The sequence below is a fragment of the Nycticebus coucang genome, chromosome 2 (genome assembly GCF_027406575.1).
Source record: "Nycticebus coucang isolate mNycCou1 chromosome 2, mNycCou1.pri, whole genome shotgun sequence".
NCBI lineage: Eukaryota > Metazoa > Chordata > Mammalia > Primates > Lorisidae > Nycticebus > Nycticebus coucang.
Genome location: NC_069781.1, coordinates 155,422,388 through 155,443,627, shown reverse-complemented (window position 1 = coordinate 155,443,627; position 21,240 = coordinate 155,422,388). Strand labels below are relative to the sequence as shown.

Sequence of the window (21,240 nt, the reverse complement as noted above, 5' to 3'; positions counted from 1 at the left end):
TTCCTGCCTCCTTCCACAGACCCAAAGCAGATAAGGAAATGGAAGCCACTGGAGCAACCTCTAGCAGGCTTAAAGAATAAGCCCTCCGCACCTCCTATTCCTCCACCCGTCTCAGAAAAACACTAGCACCTGAAAAGTGCCAGGCAATTTATAAGACCTTGTATCATATGATCCTCACACAACTCTGTGAGGCTTCTCAGTAGGCAGAAGCAGCAACTCCAGTCTACAGAAGCTCAGTTACATGCCCAGAATACTCTCTGCTGTAATTTGGCTGAACAGAGATCAGAAGAACACAGGTCTTCTGACAAACCACCAAATCTCCTCCCTCCCTCAGTGTTATTCTAACACACCTGCTTCTTTATTAACATAAAAGACATTCTTTTTTTTATCCATGTCCAGGGCTCCATTCACATATTCTTTAGCTTACAAGGTTACTAAGGACACCAATCTGTGTCTGCTTATTATACATGGTATTCAGGACATTACACTTAATTGTTACTATACCTACCACTTTTAGAAATACCATTACTACTAATAATTATACTAATATAAATAACAGGCTTCTGATATTTAGCAAGATGACCTGTTTCTCCAACAACTGATAAGCAAAAAGCCCTATTGGGGTGATATTTCACATAAATATTACACATTTATCCATCTCATATATATTAAATCATCTCTATATAAGGTTCTTGACCAAGAGAATGTTTTTAACTCCTACCAGTATTTAAATTAACACAAGATAAAAAGTATCACCATCCTAAAACTACTTTACATTGCTGAAAGGTTAAGAACAAAATTCTTTAAACAGTAGCTCTTGATCATACTTTTCTTCATTTTAATCCCACAGCTTCTATTGCAAATGTGAAATCCCACTGGTCTAGAACTGTAGTTGAAATGTTAATATATACTTATATCTCAGCTATGAAGCACAGGTTAACGTTAAAAGGACACTGTTACCAGCATAAATCCACAGCAGGAGAACAAGGACTTTTTAAAATGAGCATTGAAGAACATTAACTTTAAAGGGGAGGGCACAAGGTTAAAAAATAAAAAGAGCTCAGCTGGAGTAAACATGAAAACTCTGGTATTCTTTATGAAGTTCCAAGCTGATTTTAATCTTTAACAAAAATTCACATACATAATAACTCTTAACCTAGTTTCTAGAAAACCATTGTAATTTTTTTTGGCCCAATACACTCAGGCTATAACTGGCAATCTGTACCTGTGGGAAGATGGGAATGGGAGAACAAGCAAGGTATTCTCCCGGACAGAAAAAAACAGAAGAGTAATATACCTCTGGAGGGGGCAGAGGTATATTAAAACTACTGCTCCTACCTGATGGAGAAATGAAGTTCAATGCCAGTGACATTCTACTAACTACAAGAAACATGGACATTTACCAGAAAGAGGAAAAGAAAAGCAAAATGCTGCCTCCTTCCTCCATTTTTTTCTTTACTCTAAGATAAAAATAATTTTTTTAACAGAGCCAAAGACAAAGAAATACTTTTTGCTTTCATAAGAAAACTTTGGAAGTTCCTAACTAAAGAACTGAATGGACCTCCGGAAGAGCTGCACCAGGACCTGTGATCAGCACCCTCCCAGACCTCCAGAAGAGGTGCCCCACGACCCACAACCGGCACCCTCCTGGACCTCCGGAAGAGCTGCGCTGCGACCCACCATTGGCATTACGCCGGGACCCGCTAGCACGCCCGCTGGGCCTCCCCACGAGCCGCACAACCCCATGTCCTCCCTCCCATACCCTCCCTGCCTCCACACCTGCCCGCTCGTCTGGCCAAGGACTCTGGTAGCAGTGTGCCCTCCGGAGCCCTCCATGCATCTGCACGGAGCCCTTCGCCTGGCCAGAGACTGCTGGAGACTTGGGCCCTCTGTGCCAAAGTCACTGGGCGCCTGGCACTCCCAGAACAGTGTGCAACACCCCCCGCCCTGTTCCTGGATCCGAGTGTGTCACACTCCGGAGCTGCTCCCACAACCAGAACTCCCTGGCTGGGGCAGCCCCAGAGGAGCTACACAGGGTCACTCCCTACAAAGATCCAGCAACAATAGAGTGATCCCACTGGGATCTAATCTTGGAGAGACACCTCCGCAACTCTGAGGACGGCCAGAGGCAACGGTGAAAAACAATCATGAGGCGAAATCAACAGAAAAATTCTGGCAATATGAATAATCAGAGTAGATCAACTCCCTCAAGGATGAATGGGGCAGACACAGCACAAGATCCCATGCACAAACAAATAGCTGAGGTGTCAGAAATCAAATTCAGAATCTGGATAGCAAATAAGATCGAATTAGAATTCCAAGCAGTAACACAAAAGATGTCTCAAGAATTCAACTAATTCAAAGACCAAATGACCTAAGATTTTGACACATTGAGACAAGAAGTTGCAGCCCTCAAAGATCTGAGAAACACAGTAGAATCCCTCAGTAACAGAATGGAGCAAGCAGAAGAAAGGATTTCTGACTTTGAAGACAAAGCTTTCGAACGCTCCCAAACTCCTAAAGAGGAAGAGAAATGGAGGGCAAAAACAGATCACTCTCTCAGAGAGCTCTGGGATAATTTGAAGAAAACCAATATTCGTCTTATAGGGATCCCCGAAAGCAATGAAGTGGCTTCACAAGGCACAGAGTCTCTTCTTCATGAGATTATGAAAGAGAACTTTCCAGACATGCCAAGAGATTCTGAAATTCACATAGCAGACAGTTTCAGAACTCCAGCATGACTTAACCCAAATAAGACATCCCCCGGACACATCATAATCAATTTTACTAAAGTTAATATGAAGGAGAAAATTCTGAAAGCTGCCAGACGAAAGAAAACCATCACCTACAAGGGGAAGAATATTAGAATAACTGCAAATGTCTCTGCTGAAACCTTTCAAGCTAGAAGAGGATGGTCATCGACTTTTAATTTAAAACAAAGTAACTTTCAACCCAGGATCCTGTACCCAGCTAAACTGAGTTTCATTTATGATGGGGAAATTAAATACTTTAATGACATTCACATGTTGAAGAAATTTGCCATAACTAAACCAGCTCTCCAGGATATTCTTAGACCTAACGTCCATAAACACCAGCATAATCCTCCACCACAAAAGTAAACCCATCCAGAAAATTTTGATCAAATTCCAAATTCCACAGTCGCAAAAGGATTAAAAATGTCCACAGGACTCTCGAAAGGCTTATCAATATTCTCAATTAATGTGAATGGTTTAAATTGTCCTCTAAAGAGGCACAGGTTGGCTGACTGGATACAAAAACTCAAGCCAGATATCTGCTGCATACAAGAATCGCATCTTACATTAAAAGACAAATATAGACAGGCACTCAAAAAAATAAAAATAAAAAAAAAAAAGACAAATATAGACTCAAGGTGAAGGGATGGTCATCTATACTCCAGGCAAATGGAAAACAGAAAAAAAGCAGACATAGCAATCCTATTGGCAGATACAGTAGGCTTTAAACCAACCAAAATAAGGAAGGATAAGGATGGACACTTCATATTTGTTAAAGGTAATACTCAATATGATGAGATTTCAATGATTAATATTTATGCACACAACCAGAACGCACCTCATTTTATAAGACAAGCTCTAACAGACATGAGCAACTTGATTTCCTCCAGTTCCATAGTAGTTGGAGATTTTAACACTCCTTTAGCAGTGCTGGATAGATCCTCCAAAAGGAAGCTAAGCAAAGAAATCTTAGATTTAAACTAAACCATTCCACATCTGGACTTAACAGATATCTACAGAATATTTCATCCCAACAAAACTGAATACACATTCTTCTCATCAGCCCACGGAACATACTCCAAAATCGACCACATCCTAGGCCACAAATCTAACCTCAGAAAATTTAAAAAAACAGAAATTATTCCTTGCATCTTCTCAGACCATCATGGAATAAAAGTTGAACTCAATAACAGCAGGAATCTGTATACCCATACAAAAACATGGAAGCTAAATAACCTTATGCTGAAGGATAGATGGGTTATAGACGAGATTAAGAAGGAAATCACCGGGCGGCGCCTGTGGCTCAGTCGGTAAGGCACCGGCCCCATATACCAAGGGTGGCGGGTTCAAGCCCTGCCCCGGATGAATTGCAACCAAAAAAATAGCCGGGCGTTGTGGTGGGCGCCTGAAGTCCCAGCTACTCAGAAGACTGAGGCAAGAGAATCACTTAAGCTCAGGAGTTGGAGGTTGTTGTGAGCTGTGTGATGCCACGGCATTCTACCCAGGGCCATAGAGTGAGACTCTGTCTCTAAAAAAAAAAAAAAAAAGAAGGAAATCACCAAATTTTTGGAACAAAACAACAATCAAGACACGAATTATCAGAACCTCTGGGATACTGCAAAGGCAGTCCTAAGAGGGAAATTTAAAGCAATGCAAGCCTTCCTCAAGAAAACGTAAAGAAAGGAAGTTAATAACTTAATGGGACATCTCAAGCAACTGGAGAAGGAAGAACATTCCAACCCCAAACTCAGCAGAAGAAAATAAATAACCAAAACCAGAGCAGAATTAAAAGAAATTGAAAACAAAAGAATTATACAACAGATCAATAAATCCAAAAGTTGGTTTTTTGAAAAGGTCAATAAAATAGATACACCTTTGGCCAACTTAACCAGGAAAAAAAGAGTAAAATCTCTAATTTCATCAATCAGAAATGGTAACAATGAAATAACAACAGACCCCTCAGAAATTCAAAAAATCCTTAACGAATACTACAAGAAACTCTACTCTCAGAAATATGAAAATCTGAAAGAAATCGACCAATACCAATACACCACCTCCCAAGACTTAGCCAGAATGAATTGGAAATGTTGAACAGGCCTATATCAAGTTCTGAAATAGCATCAACTATACAAAATCTCCCTAAAAAGAAAAGCCCAGGACCAGATGGCTTTATGTCAGAATTCTACCAAATCTTTAAAGAAGAACTAGTACCTATATTACTAAACCTCTTCCAAAATATAGAAAAAGAAGGAAGAGTACCCAACACATTCTACGAAGCAAATATCACCTTGATCCCTAAACCAGGGAAAGACTCAACAAGAAAAGAAAATTATAGACCAATATCACTAATGAATATTGATGCAAAAATACTCAATAAGATCCTAACAAACAGAATCCAACAACACATCAAAAAAATTATACACCATGACCAAATGGGATTTACCCCACGGTCTCAAGGCTGATTCAATATACATAAATCTATAAATGTAATTCAGCACATAAACAAATAAAAAATAAAGACCATATGATTCTCTCAATTGATGCAGAAAAAGCTTTTGATAATATTCAGCATCCCTTCATGATCAGAACACTTAAGAAAAATGGTATAGAAGGGACATTTCTTAAACTAATAGAGGCCATCTACAGCAAACCCACAGCCAATATCATACTGAATGGAGTTAAACTGAAATCATTTCCACTTAGATCAGAAACCAGGCAAGGTTGTCCATTGTCTCCATTGCTCTTTAACATTGTAATGGAAGTTTTAGCCATTGCAATTAGGGAAGAAAAGGCGATCAAGGGTATCCACATAGGGTCATAAGAGATCAAACATTCACTCTTCGCAGATGACATGATCGTATATCTGGAAAACAGTAGGGATTCTACTACAAAACTTTTAGAAGTGATCAAGGAATACAGCAATGTCTCAGGCTACAAAATCAACACCCATAAATCTGTAGCCTTTATATATACCAACAATAGCCAAGCTGAAAAAAACAGTCAAGGACTCTATTCCTTTCACAGTAGTGCCAAAGAAGATGAAATATTTGGGAGTTTATCTAACAAAGGACGCGAAAGATCTCTATAAAGAGAACTATGAAACTTTAAGAAAAGAAATAGCTGAAGATGTTAACAAATGGAAAAACATACCATGCTCATGGCTGGGAAGAATCAACATCGTTAAAATGTCTATACTACCCGGGCGGCGCCTGTGGCTCAGTGAGTAGGGTGCCGGCCCCAAATGCCGAGGGTGGCGGGTTCAAACCCAGCCCCGGCCAAATTGCAAAATAAAAAAAATAGCCGGGTGTTGTGGCAGGCGCCTGTAGTCCCAGCTGCTTGGGAGGCTGAGCCAAGAGAATCGCTTGGGCCCAGGAGTTGGAGATTGCTGTGAGCCGTGTGACCCCACGGCATTCTACCCGAGGGCGCTACAGTGAGACTCTGTCTCTACAAAAAAAAAAAAAAAAAAGTCTATACTACCCAAAGCAATATATAATTTTAATGCAATTCCTATCAAAGCTCCATTGTCATATTTTAAAGATCTTGAAAAAATAATACTTCGTTTTATATGGAATCAGAAAAAACCTCGAATAGCCAAAACATTACTCAGCAATAAAAACACAGCAGGAGGAATTATGCTACCAGACCTGAGACTGTACTATAAATCGATAGTGATCAAAACATCATGGTTCTGGCACAAAAACAGAGAAGTAGATGTCTGGAACAGAATAGAGAAGAAAGAGATGAATCCAGTGACTTACCGCTATTTGATCTTTGACAAGCCAATTAAAAACATTCAGTGGGGAAAAGATTCCCTATTTAACAAATGGTGCTGGGTAAACTGGCTGGTGATCTGTAAAAGACTGAAACTGGACCCATACCTTTCACCACTAACTAAGATAGACTCTCACTGGATAAAAGATTTAAACTTAAGACATGAAACTATAAAAATACTTGAAGAAAGTGCAGGGAAAACTCTTGAAGGAATCGACCTGGGTGAATATTTTATGAGGAGGACTCCCCAGGCAATTGAAGCAGTATCAAAAATACATTACTGGGACCTGATCAAACTAAAATGCTTCTGCACAGCCAAGAACATAGTAAGTAAAGCAAGCAGACAGCTCTCAGAATGGGAGAAAATATTTGCAGGTTATACCTACGATAAAGGTTTAATAACCAGAATCCACAGAGAACTCAAACATATTAGCAAGAAAGGAACAAGTGATCCCATCTCAGGGTGGGCAAAGGACTTGAAGAGAAACTTCTCTAAAGAAGACAGACGCATGATCTACAGACACATGAAAAAAAGCTCATCATCCTTATTCATCAGAGAAATGCAAATCAAAACTACTTTGAGATATCACCTAACCCCAGTAAGTGTAGCCCACATAACAAAATCCCAAAACCAGAGATGTTGGCGTGGACATGGAGAAAAGGGCACACTTCTACACTGCTGGTGGGAATGCCCACTAATACGTTCCTTTTGGAAGGATGTTTGGAGAATACTTAGAGATCTAAAAATAGACCTGCCATTCAATCCTGTAATTCCTTTACTAGGCATATACCCAGAAGACCAAAAATCACAATATAACAAAGACATCTGTACCAGAATGTTTATTGCAGCCCAATTCATAACTGCTAAGTCATGGAAGAAGCCCAAGTGCCCATCGACCCATGAATGGACTAGCAAACTGTGGTACATGTATACCATGGAATATTATGCAGTCTTAAAGAAAGATGGAGACTTTACCTCTTTCCTGTTTATATGGATGGAGCTGGAACATATTCTTCTTAGCAAAGTATCTCAAGAATGGAAGAAAAAGTATCCAATGTAACTCAGCCCTACTATGAAGCTAATTTATAGCTTTCATATAAAGGCTATAACCCAACTATAGCTCAAGAATATGGGGAAAGGGCCAAGAGAGGGGAAGGGAGGGGGGAGGTTAGGGTAGAGGGAGGGTAATTGGTGGGGCCACACTTATGGTGCATCTTAGAATGGGTACAGGCGAAACCTACTAAATGCAGAATACAAATGTCTACATACAATAAGAAAATGCCATGAAGGCTACGTTGAACAGTTTGATGAGAATATTTCAGATTGTATATGAAACCAGCACATTGTACCCCTTGATCGCACAAATGTACACAGCTATGATTTAACAATAAAAAAAGAAAAGAAAAAGAAAATACAATAAATCCATAAACACACACACACAAAAAGAACTGAATGGAACAAAACTTTTCTCTGTTTAATAAAAGATAAAAAAGGAAAGATAAAGGAAAAAAGAAAGAAGTACATCTAACATTTCACTCCCATGTCTGACAAATTCAGACAAAGGAAATGTTCAACTTCTCAAACGACCAGCCCACACAATTTAGAGCAAAGAATTTGAGTATAAGTAATAAACGCAAAAAAAAAAAAAACAAAAAACTCATGACTTACTTTAACATGGTCCAATAAATAAAGATTTTTTTTAAAGCTAATTATTTTGACCATAGTAAAATAAAGTCTGAATCTCTAAACAACATCCTATACTTAATATGCCCAAAACTGAGCTCTAGCTTTTCATCTCAAAAACCTACCCCTTGGGCTCTAAGTGTGTGAAGACTCCATTATTCAAATGTGTGGGCCAAAACCCTTAAGATCCCACAACTTACACCCTATATCCAATCAGCCAATAAAGCCTTTCAAATCTAACTTCAAAATGCATCCAGAATCTGCCTCTTCCCACCATCTCCACCTAGCCACCTTCCTCCAAAATCTTTCAGCAGCCTCCCTCCCTGACCTTAGCTCTGCCCTTAGCTCTACACGCTATTCTGTCTACTACAGCAAACTGGTAACCAGTGACTCTTTTAAGGTCTATCATATCAGATCCAACCTCTGCTTAAACTTCTCATATGAAGTGAAGCCCGGGCATCTCCAGCCCTATTCCCACTCCTTTCCTAGGCTCCAGCCACCCTGGAGCCTCCTTGCTGGTCTCCAATGGATCAGGTACATCCCTTCCTTAGAGCCCTTGCACTCGCTATTTTCTATACAGAATGCTTCTTTCGCAGATATCATGGCTGATTCCCCATCTCTATTTCAGCTCAACTGTCACCTTACCTGTGAGGCCAACCTAGAACAGTGCTATTTAAAAGTGCAACCCACCCCCACCTGCAATACTCCCCCATCTCTCCAACCATCTGTCACCTCTGCAAAAATATAAGCTGCATAGAGACAGTGTTTTGTTCACTGATACACCTCAAGCTCCTACAACGACACCTGGCACACCATAGGTGCTCATTTATTGCATGAATAGGAGGAGTTTTATTCTTCCTTTGGTGGAAAGTCTGTTTATCAAAGGCTTCTTGCACTTGCCTACCAAATCAGCACCCACTGGCAAACAGAGACCTGAGCAAAAACATTCCCTTTTGACTACCAACTGATACTTAACATTTCTGAGACTGCACAGCAGAAGGCAGTGACAGTGTAAATGGCATGAATTCAGATCACACATGGTCCAGACTAATGCTTTCCTTCTAAATACCCAGACTAAAACCCAGTGGTATTTTAAAAGAAATAGCCAAGTTTCCAGGTGAACAGAATTCCAAACAAAAAGAATAAATGAACATATATAGAATCTTCCTATATAATTTCAGGGCAGGAGTACAAAGAAAATAAGCTTATTCCATGTCTGTATAGAAAAGACAGATGTATGTATATTAATAATACCATACTTGGAAAAAGCTGAGTCAACCCTGCATTATAACTCAACCAGTGGCAATTAATTTTACAAAAATTTTTATTAAAGTTCCCAAATCTAGGCCAGGCATGGTAGCTCATACCTGTAATCCTAGCAATTGAGGGGCCAAGACAGGTAGATTGCTTGGTTAAGGATTTTGAGACAAGCCTGACCTCTAAAATAGCTGGGCATAGTGGAAAGTTCCCATGATCTACACCTCTTCACTACACCGAGAGCAGTGGTTCTCAACCTTCCTAATGCCACGGCCCTTTAATACAGTTCCTGTGGGTTGCGACCCACAGGTTGAGAACCGCTGTCCTAGAGGATGCTGAGTAAATTAACTAAAGGAAAAAATGAAAGCCTACAGTTTTAGAGAGATAGCTCCTACACAGAGCTAAAACAGGGCTTGCCTAACTTCCATTTCCTCATACTAGTCTACATTTCACCTATCATTCAGCATCTAAAAAACGTGGCCCTCTGGGACACATCAAACATTCACAAGTGAGGGGGAAAAAAAATCCCCAAACCACATATAAGGTGAAATAAATTAAATGCAAAAACAGAGCAAAAATATATCAAATACTTTCAGTTCATCTGCTATTAACATGTGAATCTTAATTATGAAAAATATGTTCATTTCCACATTATGAATATAACCATGTTAAATATTTAATCAAGCCAAAAAAGAGTAGATAGTCCAACTGCTGAACAATTCTACACCATTTTAAATTGGTATTCCTGAAGAGTGGTCCCTTCAGGATTTTGCAGATGGTCTGAATCTTAGTCTCCCATAATATTCACAGTTATTATATTGAAATGTCCATGTATCTGTCTTCTGATACTAATTATTAGTTCATTAGTTGCTTTTCTTTTACTTTCAAAGCCATCAGCCACAGTAGGATAACTTCTTGTGGACTCCTAAGCTGGGGAACCAATGAGTCATCCCAGAAATGGCTGTTCCTTACTATCTCTCTTGACTAAGCCTACTTTACTTCCAAGGTATACAGGCCATCCCCAGGTTACAAACATCCAACTGACATACAACTTGCACTTAAAAACTGGGGCTATTACAGTAAGTCCCTGAGTTACAAACATCCGACTGACCCACGACTGGCACTTACTTATTTATTTTTATTTTCTCTATATATATACATGTGTTTATTTGGTTTCCATTTTTCACCTTCACAGAATGAAAAAGGTTTAAAATTTAATAACAATAACAATGTTTAAGATAAGGACTAGAAACAAAAACCTCATAAAGAACGAATGAAGATAAATACATTCAGAAAAGAAATCAGACAATTGCTGCAATGAAATATTGAGCAATAATAATAACAACAATAATAATAATGCAGAAAAAGTAACATTCATATTGTCAGATAAGTGTGTCTCTCAGGTGGCGCCTGTGGCTCAGTGAGTAGGGCGCCGGCCCTATATACCAAGGGTGGCGGGTTTGAACCCGACCACAGCCAAACTGAAGGAAAAAAAAAAAAAAAAGTATGTCTATTATAGAATGCTTTGACTCTGAGGTTCAGTATGGAGTCATCAGTTAACTACATCTGGCACTTATGAACAGGAGCTATTATTGCAGGTAAATAGGTAAATACAGGTAAATGTACTTGTTCCAACTCATAACATACAAATTCAACTTAAGAACAAACCTATAGAACCTATCTCATTCGTAACCCGGCTACTACTTATACTGTAGAAAATCGGAGCCTTCAGTGCCTCAAAGCTGATGAAGGGGAAGGGGAAATATGAAAGCCTGAGAGCCATCCGTCCTAGACCTGGCTGCCAAAAGCTTGCCTAGTTTCTAGTCTCCTAGAACCCAGCATATTAAAATAGTAAACCCATGTGAATTTTCCCTTTTCCTTATCACCCACAATGCAAACAGCTCAGTTGTCCAAGAATACAAAGGGCTGAGAAAGAGATGAAAGAACAAAGATAAGGCTACCCATCTTTTCTTCAGTGTTTTTTTTTAATTTTTTTTTATTTTAATTTTTTTCTGAGACAGAGCCTCAAGCTGTCATCCTGGATAGAGTGCTGTGGCATCACAGCTCACAGCAACCTCAAACTCCTGGGCTCAAGCGATTCTCCTGCCTCCGCCTCCCAAGTAGCTGGGACCACAGGTGCCTGCCACAACGCCCGGCTATTTTTTGGTTGCAGCCGTCATTGTTGTTTGGCGAGTCCAGGCTGGATTCGAACCCACCAGCTCAGGTGTATGTGGCTGGTGCCTTAGCCGCTTGAGCCACAGGTATTGAGCCTTTTCTTCAGTGTTAAAAGAATCTCTTTCAACTCACTAACTTGTATAGGGAGATGACACCAACTACTTTCCCTGCAGAATTTCAATATAATCAAACAATACATATTATCACTTACTGAGGAATTCTAAATTTTACTACATGCTCAAATATCATCTCTTTCAACTACAAAGATCCTGCAACCAAACATAGGCAGATACCACCGTTATAGTTTTTGGATGTTGTCAAGGGGGAGCTTTTATATACATCTGAGGAAAAAACTAATGCTGCTATTTATGCTTTTTTAATGCCTCTTTCCTTCAAAATTTACTACAATGTTCTTCATTTTAAAATTATCTTTAAATTTTAATGTGACTGTAAAATTTTTAAAATATTTTAAACAGAATGAAAAGGCAAAAGACTGGATTCTGAACCCAAGCACCTGGTTGGAATCCAGACTATTCACTACTAGCCAAGGATTTATTACCCTTGAGATAAAAGTCTAAATCTCTCCACTCAATTTCCTCATCTATAAAAATAAGATAATTCCTATCGAAGGAGTTGTTGATACACAGAAATTATTTTATAAACTCTGCCGATTTATATCATTGTAAAATGCTATTTTAGCTTTTTTCCAAAGTTGCCAATTTGGCAACATTTTACCATTTAATCATAATCATCTCTGCTTCAAAAAAAATTCTAGTAAAATATGTGATAGTCAATATTTCTAGTAAATCTTCTAGTAAATATAATGATCCTGCATTATAACTTATCTAGTCACAATTTTATATTATTCTGTAAGAACATGTGGATGACAGCTACAATTTTTAAATGTATGCTATATTGCCCACTATCAAACATGGTTTTTAGTATAAATCTAAATTTCCACAACAAAGGTGTGATTCAAAAGAAATCCAGAAGCTAATTTCAAGCAGAAACCTTGCCCTCAAACCTTCTTATTAATCAGACAGTGACAGGATTAAAACACAAGAATAATGTTCAACATTCAACACCAAAGATTGATGTGAAATGCCTCACTTGAGGCATCAAAGTTTAATACGGGTCTGCTCTCCTCTTCTCTTTTGAATACATAAACTATGGTTAGATGACAATATCATTCTACTTTTTACTGTATCTGTCAGCTGTCAATTACAACAATCACCAAAAAGAAAATTACATCTTGACAGGCACTATTGCTTCAGAAGCCTCTGGAAGATGAAGGAAAGGATGATTAAAAAAATTGTTGTTAAAATACTTTATACTCCTGTGAGACACAGTAAAAGAGAGTGAAACGTAATCATTATTCAGAAGGTAAAGTTCTGGAGAAAACAAAGAACTAAAATAAATTAACCTAGACAGAAGAGAAAGAATAAGGTGATTTAGCAGCAACACTGCCCTCCATGATTCAGTGTTATGCAGTAAAAAACTACGTAGTATCAGCTCTCCTGATAACATAAAATATTACTTGTATTATTTTCTCTTCAATGAGCCAAGAGAAGTAATAACCTGGCATCACACAGAAACATAAATTATCCAAATCAGGAACTTTCTGATAAGCTCTTGTCTGTCCAGTCTAGTAGACAGCTCACCTGGAAAGGAAGAGCTGTGGACTCCAATCTGGATCCATTCCACGTCAGCCCTCTCACCCCAGAACTGGATCCTCCTTGGCTCCCAGTTTCACCACCAGTGTGTTAAGGGGGTTGCTCAGGGGATGTCTAAGGACCTGCTTGCCATGAAGAATCTAAAAACGTGGGATATTTTAATTAATTCTTTAAATTCACTTAATGCCTCTTGGGGAAGGAATGAGCCCATTTTAGTGGTGATAAAAATTATCTATACACAGAACCTTAGGAATGACCCTAGACCTATCTTACAACAAGCAAAAGGGGCTGACCCCACATAGGCTCCAAAAGGCTTGTACTTCTGGCTCTGGATCTTTCCTCTAAACACCACTCAACTTTGCCCCCAGGAGACATCTGGCAATATCTGGAGATAGTTTTAGTTATCATAACTTGGGGGCAGGAGGCACACACTACTGGCATCGAGAGGGCAGAAGCCATGGATACCGCTAACCATCCTACAATGCACACCCCAAGCCTTCAACAAAGGATTACCGGGCCCAAAATATCAATAGGTTGTAAACCAACAAAGGTTTCTTATCCTGGGACCATGATACCAGCACCTAGGACACTAGGAAGCCCTGGAAATATAGGTATATCTCTCAGTACAAGAAAAGCATGCTAGCCTTTGTCAGATTCTAACAAAGGCACTGGTTGCCCCTCTCCAAAATTTTTTTAAACCACTATATGTAGATACCAAAATATCCCCTATGGGCTTCTTATGGTAATATATTCATACCCTGATATACCATATACAATGGAAAAGATCAAACTACAGCTACATGGAATAACGTGGATGAATTTCACAGACATCATGACATAATAGCACCGTATGATTCCATTTATATGGATTTTTTTTTTTTTAAATCCGTATCTATAGTTCTAGAATACTGGTTATCCTTGCTGGGGTTGAGGTAGGGGGGTGCTGCCTAGAAGGCAGCACAATAGAGCTTTCCAGGTACTGTGAACTGATTGTGTTCCCCCAAAGTTGCTATGTTGACACTAACCCAATGGTTCTCAACCTTCCTAATGCTGCGACCCTTTAATACAGTTCCTCATGTTGTGGTGACCCCCAACCATAAAACTATTTTCGTTGCTACTTCGTAACTATAATTTTGCTACTGTTATAAATCGTAATGTAAATATCTGATAGGCAGGATGTATTTAGGCAACTCCTCTAAAAGGGTCATTTGACCCCCAAAGGGGTTGCGACCCACAGGTTGAGAACCACTGCTCTAACCCCTATGTGATGGTATGGAGATGAGACCCTTGGGAGATAATTAGATGTAGATATGATGGTGAGATGATGAAGGTGGGATCCTTGGAATAGGATTAGTGTCCTTATAAGAAACATCAGAGCAGGCAGCGCCTGTGGCTCAGTGAGGGTGGCGGGTTTGAACGCGGCACTGGCCAAACTGCAACAAAAAAATAGCCAGGTATTGTGGCAGGCGCCTGTAGTCCCAGCTACTGGGGGGCTGAGGCAAGAGAAATCGCCTAAGCCCAAGAGCTGGAGGTTGCTGTGAGCTGTGATGTCACAGCACTCTACCAAGGGCGACAAAGTGAGACTCTGTCTCTAAAACAAACAAAAAAACAAACATCAGAGCTTGTGCCCTTCCCCCCACACACATAAACGCGCGTGCGCGCGCACACACACACCCACACACACACTGAGGAAAGGCCACAGAAGCACAAGGTAAGCACCAACACAGCAACTATCTACAAGCCAGGAAGAGAGTCCTCACCAGAACCCAACCATGCTGGCACCCTGATGATGGACTTCCAGCCTCCAAAACTGTTAGGAGATGAATTTCTGTTGAAGGCACCCAATCAACAGTATTTTGTTATGGTAACCCGAGCTGACTAAGACTCTGGGATTTTGGAAATGCTCCATGTCTCAACATGGATAGTAGGCACATGAGTGAATAAATGTGTAGAAATTCATTGAGCTGTATGTACATTTAATCTTCACAGATAGCTTTTAGAAGGAATAGCAAGAAACATGACACTGACATAACAAGATACAAATTAACAATACAAAGCTGAGAGTCAGGGAATTCTTTTACTTTTCACCTTCACACACCTATCAGTTTGACTTCTTTTCCATGAGTATACATGACTTTGTATAATTTGTACAACTTAATAATTTCAAACTCATCTAAATCCCCTATTTCAGAGTGTCCCCATATCCTCAATGGCAATGACTGTCCAAGCCACACCAGCCCCCTTGCACTCAGAATCCCACCCAGGGCTTCCAGGCACCACCCGTGCTTAAGCATATAACCATCACACTTATCACGTCTCTAAATGCAGTTATCCACCTCCAACCACCTCTGCTACCATCAGCTCTGCCTCTGGCTGTCCTCCCAACTCCTCCACCTCCGCCGTCTCTTTTTTGGTTCCAACTCACCTTTCTCTGCAGCTGTGTGTGCCCCCACATTGTTTACTTACAGAAGTCCCAACTCTCCAGACTCAGAAACCGAACACATGTAGACAGTTACATTTTTCTACAGCAAGCAGGTAGGTATTACTCATCATGTAAACTATTGCTACTCCCTAACTAAAACTCAGGAAACTACATACTATTGTAGATTCAGATAACATATTCCTCATTCTCCAAACTCTCATTACCTAAACAGATTTATATAGCACAGGAAATTTCTGTTTTTGCAATGTCCTCTAATTGTTGCTTCTACGACCCTCACTATCACCCAAGACCAGATCTGCACTCCTTTAAACCCAAGTCTTTGACAGATGCTAGAACACGGTCTCCCTCCTTCTTGCCCCTCCCATTCTACATCATCTGCTCTCTGTGGATACTGCTGTCTTTCTGATGCTGCTTTCCTTATGTTGCTCCTGCTCAAGGCCCTCATTGGCCCCCACTCCCAAGGATGCAGATGAAACACTGTTTTTGACTTTCTACTTCCTAGAATAAATCCTGTATGCCCATCACCTGATTTACTCTGTCCCTGACCATCCTTGTACATGTCCTGTTCTGTACCCTTGCCAATGCCATTTTTTCCCAAAAAGAAAAACCTACTTTCACTCTTTTGCTGGATGACTTTGGGCAAGTTAATTACTCCCTCTAGACCCATCTGTGAAATAATTGTATCTCCCTTACCATACAGTAACCACCCAATAAACATCAGCTATCTTTACCACTGATTTAAGCCTTAACTACCAAATGGTTTACCTCAACACCCATTCTACAAAAATTCCCATGCTCTAAATTCCTTTTCACTCCATTCCTTTATTTACCCTGACATTGGGAAGAGTTCGTGTCAATGACAATGGGAACACAACAGCCATCTCTTCTTGAGCTCTGGCTGTGTATGAGTCACCCCCATGAGCTTTCCTTGTATAACCTAAGGTCATCCTCACAGCAGCCCTCTGGTGTCCATTTCTTTTTCATTTCGGTACTTTCATGCATTGAATTGTTCAAGAGTATAACCCTGGCATTGTCCCTGACTTCTTTCTCCTTTCAGACACACAAAAGCAATTCATGTCTACACTAAATTATTCTTAAACATAGTACATGAGTCAGACACACTTCCTGTCTCTTCCACCTCTATTACCCTGGTCCACGGGGGATGCAGCAGCCTCCTATCTCCCTGTTCTTACTTTGTCCATTCTTACTCCCAGGTCTATTCTCAATACCACAGTAGGAATGAGCCTTTGAAGAAGCTCAACACTTCAATAGCCTCATCACTCATAGACTAAGATACAAAGTCCTTACCTTGTGCTGTGAAGGCTACCTGTCTGTCTCCTAAACCCAATCCTTTCTACTACCACTCTTCCCCCTGAATATGTGCTTCAGCCCTATGGCCTCCTGCTCTTTAAATATGCTAAGGACACTGCTGCCTTGGGCTTTTATAGTCACTTTCCTCTGCATCTGCAGTACATTCTCCCCATAAATCACTGTGGCTCACCCCCTTACTTCATTCGGAGCTCTGCTCAAAGGTATCCTTTTTGAAAAAACTTCTCAGGACACTTCAGCTAAAGCAGTCGCCACCCACTCTCTGACATTTCCCAGTTTTATCTCCTTAGTAGCACTTATCAATACCTGGCACCACATATCTATTTGTTTATTCACTTATTATCTGTCTCCTAATAAACAGACCTAAGCTCCTTGAGTCTGCAAACCTTTTCTGGTTTGTCCACAGCTCCATTCCTAGTGCACTGAACAACGTATTTAATGTTCAATAAATATATGTTAACTAAATGAAGGAACAAAGATGAGATTGTAACTTTGATTACCTTACAGGCCAAAAGGAATTTAGAAAATAAGGAGTCCTTAGATACTTTTGGCAAGGTTTGAAGAAGGTTATTCTGGCAGTTAGCAGCTGTGTATCCTGGATATAGCTACTGTCTAAGGGCACTGCTGGAGTCATAAAAATGTATAAAGCATTTCAAGTTTTAGGTTATTTGGGGAAGAAGGGATATAAGTTATCAATAGACAAAAATATAAGGCAAATAAATGAGCTGCAAGGACCCTAATCTATCAAAACAAAGGTGACTTCCACATCTCCAAGGGCAGCCCAAATGTCTTCACAAGCCAGTATTTCCAACTGTCCACCTGACAGCTACACCTGCAAGATCCACAGGTGCCTCAAACTATACATATCCCAAACCAACCTCACTGCTCTCTCCTCTTAGCCACCACCACTAACATTTCCCCTCCTAGGTTCCCAATTTCTTTTAATAAAACAATTAGCACCCGGTTAAGTCAACCAGAACCTACCTGTAAGTCACCCCAGGATCTCCTTTCACTTTCTGAACATCAAGCCAATCCCCAAGTCTATCTCTTCAAATTTTTGCTCTGACCCTTAGCCGATCTACCCTGTTTCCCCTAAAATAAGACATCCTCCGAAAATAAGGCCTACTTACAGGAAAGATAAGGCGTCCCCTGAAAATAAGACCTAGCGCATCTTTGGGAGCACACCTTAAAATAAGACACTGTCTTATTTTCGGGGAAACAGGGTAAATCTTCCTGTTCCTCTAGTCCCTCCTCCTCGTGGTCAGAGATATCTTTCTAAAATGCTCCCCTGCCTTACGCCCATCAGGAACACCTTCCGTCTCCCACAGGAGGAAGTGCTCTTGCTTTGACTGCCCAGGGTGCCCTTCCATAGAACAGGCACTGCCAGCATTCCTTACCATCCTGATCTCCTACCACCTTCCCCCAACTAACAATTCTCTAGTCCTTGGACTGCCTGGTGCTGTTTCCTCTTTCCTCTGTACGTGCCAAGTGCACAACTTTGCTATAACACATACTCGTCCTCACTTTGTCATATGAAGAACTCCTATACATGCTGCAAAGTCAGCTGGAGCAGTCCTAAGCACAAGCCTCCCCCACACTAGTCAAATCTACTATTCTTCCTCAGTGTGGACATTATGATTATGCTTTCCACATGTCTCCCTCTCTCTCATAGGTGAATTTCTATAGGGTAAAGTGCACAGATACTCAACTTTGAATCCTTAGTACTATGTCTGGCAGATTATAGGTACCAAATACACGTTTGTGAATAAAAGCGACCTGTTCCATGAATACATGTTGGGCCTTCTCACCTCCAGATCTTTGCCCTGATCCCTCCCTCTTCTTGGCACATCTAACTTTTCCTCTACCTTATTTTCTATTTCTGTCACCAGGAAGCAAGTTCACTCAAGCTCACCCACATCTCCAACTGTGCTTTGAGAAATGCTCTCAATAGCCCCATGACTTGCTCTCTCATTTCAATCAGGTCACTGTTCAAAGATCCCTGTCCTCCTGATAAAACATTTTATATCTGTGTACTTAGTGCTGGTGGTGCCCCCCCCCCCATACGAACATCAGTTCAATGAGAGCAGACCTGTCTCATTCACTTCCATATTCCCAACCCTATAACAGTTCCAGGAACTTTCAACTGTTTCATATTTATTGAGAATATGTATGGCTGGCCTAGGTGTTAGAGATATATGGGCAGGGACACATAAAAAACCACTACTCACATTCTCGAGGGAGAGATTAAAAATACATGAGATAAATAAGCAAAATATAAGTGCTAAAAACTAAAGCAATAAGGGAAGACAGTAAGTGGGGAAAGCCCACTAGGTGACCCCTACTAAAGTCTTGAAAGTGACAGAGCAAGCCACTTGGATTATTATATTAAACTGAAAGCACAAAGACGCAGAGGCTAACATATGCCTGACATGCAGAAAGTGAGGGTAGCAGAAAATAAGACTGCAAAAGTAACAGTGAGTTGGGTTATGTAAAAGCCTCACAGCTCACTGTAGGCGGTTTATCTATTATTATCAACGAAATGGGGACCTACTAGAGGGTTTAAGTAAAGGAACGATATGATCTGAAAGTCTATGTTTTAAATATCAATCTGTTAGCCTAATACGTATTTAAAGCTATTGGCCTGTTTGAGATCAAGATAAATGAAAATGCTGCAAACACAAATGCACAAGGGAGAAGAGTTAAAAATAATAATGAAAAGTTATGATGCCCAAGGCTACCCTCCCAGCATTCCCCAGTGAAAACAAGCAAACACACACATCTTTCCTGCACTAGGAGAATGGCAAACCCCTGGACACTGCCTTTGCAGAGGATGAGAGGCAGTGAGCTTAGAGAAAAGTGGGCCACCCTCGGGTTCCAATCACTAGCATCCCCCTGGATGCCAGTACAGGAGACAAACCAAGGGTTGGGAGAAGTTCACGGGATCCTCTCCCCTCACCTCAGACACCCCTTCCCTGGGAGGGCAACGTCTCCCCACAGAGTGTGTCCTCGAGAGGCAAGCGAGCTGCCAGGGCACGGTCAGAAGGCAGTCAGGTGAAGTGTCGCGGCGGCGAAGGGGCACCGACCTAGGCACGGTGAGCTCGTGTGCAACACGGTGGGGGTGGGGTTGAGGGCGTAGCGCGCCACAGCAGAGCCCTAAGGTGAGGAAGGGGGAGTCGGGAGGCTTAGACTCCATATTCAGAAAGAGAGCAGAGGAAAGGCACCCCGGGGCGCAGCCCAATGCTCTACGGCGGAGTGGGTCAACAAGGCGTAGTGTCGCCGGCGTCAGGCGTGCGCTGGCTGTCGTGAGGGGAACGAGAAGTGTGAGCAGCAGGGCTTCCAGCGTGGGGACGGGGCTCCACCCAGCCTCGGAGTCCGGGTTCAAAGACAAGCCCCCGGTTGGAATGAGGTGACCAGAAACACCCTTACCTTGCACTGCAGCCGTCTCCGCCGCTCAGGTCCCTGCTTGAGAACGCGGCCGCCGCTTCTCGCGCCGCTCGCCCGCCCTTCCTGATTGGCCGAGGCTGGCTACTCCCAGAAGCCCCCGCGCGGCGCTTCGCCAAATGAACTTTATGGAGACCTGTGGAGAAGGACAAGGACACGGGCGGAGCTGGGGGCGTGTCGTGGGCGGAACCAGAGGCGAGGCCTTAGGCCAAACTGTCACGCCGGAGACACTGGCAGCCTCCGCCCTCGCCCTCCCCACGTGGTTACAGTTGGCTCTGCTGGGAGAAAACGATTCTGCAATTTCCTGAGCTGAAGGAATGTCTTACCCTTTACTGAGCGCCATCCAAATGCCAGGCCCTTTCCTAGAGGCTGGGGACACAAGTGACGACCACGACAGACAAAATCTCTGCCCTTGGAGTTCCCAGGCTGGTGGGGGGAATAAAATATAATAAGTAACTGCAGTTTGTCGGGAGAGCTATGAAGAAAATAGTAATGGGAAAGAGAATGCTTGAGTGGTCAAGGAAGGCCTCTCTGAGCAGATGACATCTGAGCTGAAAAAAGAATGAGAAAAATGGTGAGAAAGACTAGGCTTGCAAAGTCCTAGCTGTACAGCATTTCAAGCAGAAGGAAGAAACAAGAGTGAAGGCTCACGGGGAAGCAAGCAAGAAAGAAGGGGGGTGTGGCTTGAAAGTGATGTGAAAGGGAGGTTAAGAC

At 41.4% G+C, this 21,240-nt stretch overlaps 1 protein-coding gene across 1 annotated transcript in view; it reads right to left on the bottom strand.

Moving 5' to 3' along the window:
- The window catches only part of NUP93 (nucleoporin 93), a 117,907-nt gene extending 97,289 nt beyond the window's left edge, over positions 1 to 20,618 (bottom strand). Inside the window, exon 1 of the mRNA XM_053602261.1 lies at positions 20,512 to 20,618. The gene's annotated coding sequence lies outside the window, so the exon portion shown is untranslated. The remainder of the gene's footprint in view (positions 1 to 20,511) is intronic.
- Positions 20,619 to 21,240: the final 622 nt, after the last annotated feature.